At 38.1% G+C, this 5,538-nt stretch overlaps 1 protein-coding gene across 1 annotated transcript in view; it reads left to right on the top strand.

Moving 5' to 3' along the window:
* Window positions 1-603: 603 nt before the first annotated feature.
* The window catches only part of eogt (EGF domain-specific O-linked N-acetylglucosamine (GlcNAc) transferase), a 54,485-nt gene continuing 49,550 nt past the window's right edge, over window positions 604-5,538 (top strand). The window contains exon 1 of the mRNA XM_034167180.1: window positions 604-699. The gene's annotated coding sequence lies outside the window, so the exon portion shown is untranslated. The remainder of the gene's footprint in view (window positions 700-5,538) is intronic.

Raw genomic sequence — 5,538 nt, 5'->3', positions numbered from 1 at the left:
CTTTGATGGCTGAGTTTGACAGATAAAATTAATTCATGATGCACTGCAACACAAGCACCATGAAGTCATTAATTAAATATTGAAATAATTATATATGTTTTTGACCATGAAATAATTCAACAGTGAAATATTTATGTATTTAATCCAATTTTAATTAATTAATGGAACATTTAAGTAATTAATGACACATTTAAATAATAATTATCTAATGAATGATAATGATGATGTATTTATTTATTTAATTTAGGCACCTTTACTCCTCCAATTTAAATTAATTCATGACATATTCAAATAATTATTCTCCAATTTAAATTAATTAATGACAAATTTAAACAATTATTCCCCATTTAAATAAATTAATGGCACATTTAATGAATTAATGACACATTTAAGTATTTAATTATGTATTTAATTAATGACACATTTAATTAATTAATGACACATTCATTCATTTAATGACATATTTATTTATTTAATTTTGGCACTCTTATTCCTCCATACACATTCGGCGGGTGATTCCAAAAAGTATAGAAAACTCAGCTTTTATTCTGGAGAATCGACATGGTGATGAGATGTGTTCCGCTGCGACCCCGTGTGGCTGGCGGTGTGTACTGCGTGCCGGCTTTAGGTTTCCGGTGTTATGGCGATCTGCTGTGTGTCTCAACGCCTCAGTGCCGAGGAAAGCAGCTCCAAATTCAGGTAAAACGACCCCACGCAGTCTTACCAACCCTGTTTTAGATAAACATCTTTTACGGTGTGCCTGCTCCGAGTTTTGTTTCACGAAAAAAATGTTTTTTTTTCGTTGAGTTTGTGTCGCTGCCGTACAATGGTATTATTCAATAGCCACAACAAAACAAACGTCACCGACGACATATATTTTACCCTCTGTAACAAGCACAGCGGTAAAGTAATGTGTTCTTTCCTCATATTGACGCTTTTCGAGTGTTAAAACTTTAAAGCCAAACTTAGGGTTTCTCTTGGCTTTTTTCTCTTCACAAGTCCTACAAAGTAAATTAAACTTAGAAAAAAGTCAATCTGCACTCTAAGACATGATTAAGTGCTCTCATTAAATATTAGTAATTAACAGGCAAGATTTTTTGGTCTTATTTTATTAATGAGTAAATTAATGATTAAATATTATCATAACCTGCTATATTCAAAGGAACAGACTGCGCTGACTGTAGCCTTTAAATGTGAAAATAATAATAATAAAAACAGTGCGATCCTAGTTCATACAGTGTTCCAATTGTAGCTTCTATATAATATGCTTCGATACCAGAGGGTCAAAACAGCTGGAATGACTGGATGATTTGTTTTGAATCGGTAACATAAGTGGGAAATCTGGGATTTCAACCTGGGACCCATTTAAAGATGTTTTTGGGTTCTGCACTCTGCACCAAATTCACAAAAATCTATTATTATTCAGGGGCTTATTCCTGTTCGAATCAGAAAAACAAGGCCCTCACTGAACTTGACTTTTGTCCCAGGTGCAAATCTGAATGCAAAAGTCTCTTTAAATAGGTGTCAGGTTGAAAAACCCCAGAATTCCCTTAAGGTCTGATTTAGCTCAGCTCATGATGTTTTCTTTGTGATATGGATTCCAGAACAATATTCGAAACAGGTTTCTAAACATTCTGGAGCAGTGTTTCAAGTTCACCATCACTAATTTACTGCATGGACAAAATCATTTGGCACCATCCCCAGACACACGTCTTATCTGTTGCTCGTATCTGGTTATGTTCTTCTGTTTGGATGTATATGTCGTCCAGAATTTGTTCATGTAGTGAGTATCTTGTTTCTCCGTGCAGACGCAAACTTAGTAGGTGGATGTAGTGGCGTGACAAACACACAGCATGATCAGGAGGCAAGCAAACTATACAAGAGTTCAACCGCAGCTGTTCATAATTTATATGTTCATTTTCTATGCCCACTTATTCCAGTTAAGGGCCATGGGGTGGCTGATGGGGTGGCTGGGGTCTATCACAGCAGTTGCAAGGTGTGAGGCTGGGTAGATGGATCTATGAAAAAAATTCCAACAGACAATATTCCAGTGGACAGAATCCCAACCCCTTATTACAAAAATGGAAAAAATCCCAGTCTCATTCCAAAATCCCATCTTACTTGAACCCTAACCCTACATTAATGTAGTACACTAACCCTAACCCTATTATATTTTGTATTTATATTTACTCATGAGACTGGGATTTTGTCCACTTTTATAATAAGGAGTTGAGATTCTGTCCGTTGGGATTTTGTCCTGTAACCGGGGTTTGACCATGGACAGGATGCCAGTCTGTCACAGGGCCACATATAGACACAAACTAAGACACACACATACACCTGCGGCCAATTTAGAGCCATCGCTTCACCTAATCTGCATGTTTTTGGAATTGGGAAGAAGGTAGAGCACCTGGAAGGAACCCATGCAAACATGGGGAGAACATGCAAACACCACACATAAAGGACCAGGCGGGAAGCGATCACACAACCTTCTTGCATTGGGGCAACAGTCCTAACCACTAAACCACCGTGCTGCCCATAATGTACACAACATACACCAAATCCTCCAGATGGCAGACAAACACATCTGTGGAATACTTAAAAAAAAAAAAAAAAAAAAAAAAAAGTTAGTTTTCTAAACATTGGTATTCCAGGGAAGGGTCACAGGGTGCTGCAGCCTGTCCTTACAGTCATTGGTGAGAGGCAGGGCACACCCTGGACACAGGCTACCAGTCTACTACAGAGTTTGCGGTCTTTAAATGTTTGTTTTTGCTATGCAAGCCCTATTTTGTTACCAGCACACTGGGGAAAAATAAATAAAAATTGACCTACATTTACACAGAGCCCTAAAATCTTAGTGTCCGGCCTGCAAATGTTTAAGATTATTTTACTGTTGCTTTGTGATAAGATTTTTTTTATGCTATACAGTAGGGCTGCAACAACGAATCGATAAAATCGATAAAAATCGATTACAACAGGCGTTGGCAACACAGTGCATCATTGATGCGTTGTGTCGAGCGATTATGGCGCCAGAAGCTGCTGGCTGCTTCTGACGCCAGTAGTGACCAGTGCACAGAGCAGATCAGACGCTGTTTCATAGAACTACCAGTGGTGGGCACAGATAACCAAAAAATTATCTTCGATAAAGATAAAACAATAAACCACCCAAAAATGTATCGGAAGTTACAGATAACCAATAACAGATAAATTCCAATATTACCTCTGACACATCTACAACTAGTAGTAGAACAAATTTAATAGCTTATAATAATATTAAAAACAACAACATACCCCAACAACGAGACCACACTTTTCTTTCAACATTTGGCCTCTGCTGGAAGCTCTTGTTTACTACAGAGCTCCCAGCACAGAGGCACTCCGAGAGCAGCCAAAAAGCCAACTCTCTATCAATTACGACACTCCGGTCAGGCGCAGGTCTTGAAAAATAAAGTCATGCTGACTTATGGTTTTGATTATAAATAACATTAATACCGATAGAATAACTCCATTAATGTCAGTTATGTCGTTTGTACAAAGTTAAAATATAACTTATATCTTTTAATGTTGAATAATGCACTAATTCTGAGGTTTTGTAACAAACAGACAGATCGCAAAGGATTCTGGGTAAAGGTGCCTCTGCTAAACACTGGTTGAGTCTCTCTTTTTGAAGCGAGGCGGAGGGGAAGGCGAAGGGCTACAAATCCCTCCGTTTGGAGGGGTAGGAGGAGCTTACTGTTGTCTCTGATAAAACAAACATGGTGCTGAAAGAGCCGCATAAATGAAGTGGATTTCATTACAAATTACGCTGTTTAGAAAGTTATAACTTGACAAAAAACTTTACAGGCAGTTGTCTATGACAGCAACGTGTATGCTGCTGGATGCATGTTGCGTATGTTGTCGTTCTGAGGAATATCATAACGTTGCTCGTGCGCTGCGTTATAATGCACATACACACGAACGATACGATAAGACACTTTTATATCTCACAATGGAGAAAATCATGATAAAGTGTAAACACGTTAATTTGTATGTTCATAAATCTTTGGATAATATCAATCCCTGCTGTTGGATTTCAAGGTCTGTAACATGTGTGTATTTTGTAAACAAACAGAGCCCTGAACACACTCATCTAATAAGCTTTCAGGCAGAAAATTAAAAGTTTCATCAATGGGAATAAGTTGGAAAATATATACACACACGTATATGTGTAACACATAACCTGACGTCCTAATAGACTGATATTATTTGTCAAGGAAATTTCTAAAGGAAATAAGGCTGGATGCAAAAAATGGGACAATTTGAAAAAGAAATAAGGTTGTAATTCCATTAAAAAAGTGAAACTTGTGTAATGTATACATTCATTGCACACAAAAAAGCCATTTGCAAAGCCAAAAAGTTGATTTGATAATCATCAGACTTAACCGGGGTCAAAATAAATAGAACACTGCTATCTAATGGTTCCCACACGCTTAGTGAACACTACTGACCAGTAGATGGCAGTAGAGGCCTTGAAAACAAAATTCCAGATACAGTAATCCCTGTCTGCTGCATTTAAAATGTGTGAAATTTAACAAACACAAATAAAACCAACATCTATAAATGCAGAGAATATATTCAAGAGAGTTTTAGGCACTAGAGTTTAATGCTGTTGTCCGTGGAGCCTGAACAGAGTATCTGAAATGCATTTGTCCTGTCATGATGTACTGAGATTACATCATCCTACCCAAAATGCATTGCGGGTCACAGGATGTGCTCACAAAACCTTAAAAATTAGCACATTACTTTAAAACTAAAACATATATCTGATATTTTCACTTAATAAAACTTCAGACATGACAGTAATTTTAAATAACTTGTCCAAAATTTGTTTGGTTAAAATTTGAACCATAAGTTAAAAATGAATGCCTCTGGATGACTTAGGTGATATCGCCAGCCTATTGGCATGGTGTTAAAGGAGATTTTTTTTTTTCTTTTGGGGCTGTTTCTCCTTTGTCTGCAGAGGATTGAGATGCTTTTTATACAAGCAGCTCTCTTCTGTTTGCAAAGGTTATAGCTGTGCGTCGGTTACAAAACTTTTAACAGGTGAGTGCTAAACTAATTTTAAAAATGCTTGTTGCTGTTCAGCTTTGTTTATTTTGTTTATCGGTTTAAAAGTTATCGGACAAAGATTAATCGGAACATAATTGGTCCGATAATGGTTTTTAAAGGTATCTAAAAAGATAATCTGAGGGAGAGAGAGAGAGAGAGGGAGAGAGAGAGAGGGAGGGAGAGACAGAGAGAGGGAGGGAGAGACAGAGAGAGGGAGAGAGAGACAGAGAGAGGGAGAGAGAGGGAGAGAGAGACAGAGAGGGAGAGAGAGAGAGAGGGGAGAGAGAGACAGAGAGGGAGAGAGAGAGAGAGAGGAGAGGGAGAGGGAGAGAGAGAGACAGAGAGGGGAGAGGAAGGAGGGGAGAAAGAGAGAGGGGAAGAGGGAGAGAGAGAGAGAGAGAGGAGAGAGAGAGAGGGAGAGAGAGAGAGGGATGAGTGAGAGAGAGACAG

The sequence above is a fragment of the Thalassophryne amazonica genome, chromosome 3 (genome assembly GCF_902500255.1).
Source record: "Thalassophryne amazonica chromosome 3, fThaAma1.1, whole genome shotgun sequence".
Lineage (NCBI taxonomy): Eukaryota > Metazoa > Chordata > Actinopteri > Batrachoidiformes > Batrachoididae > Thalassophryne > Thalassophryne amazonica.
The sequence above is the reverse complement of the archived record's forward strand: the minus strand, read 5'-3'. Positions and strand labels throughout refer to the sequence as shown.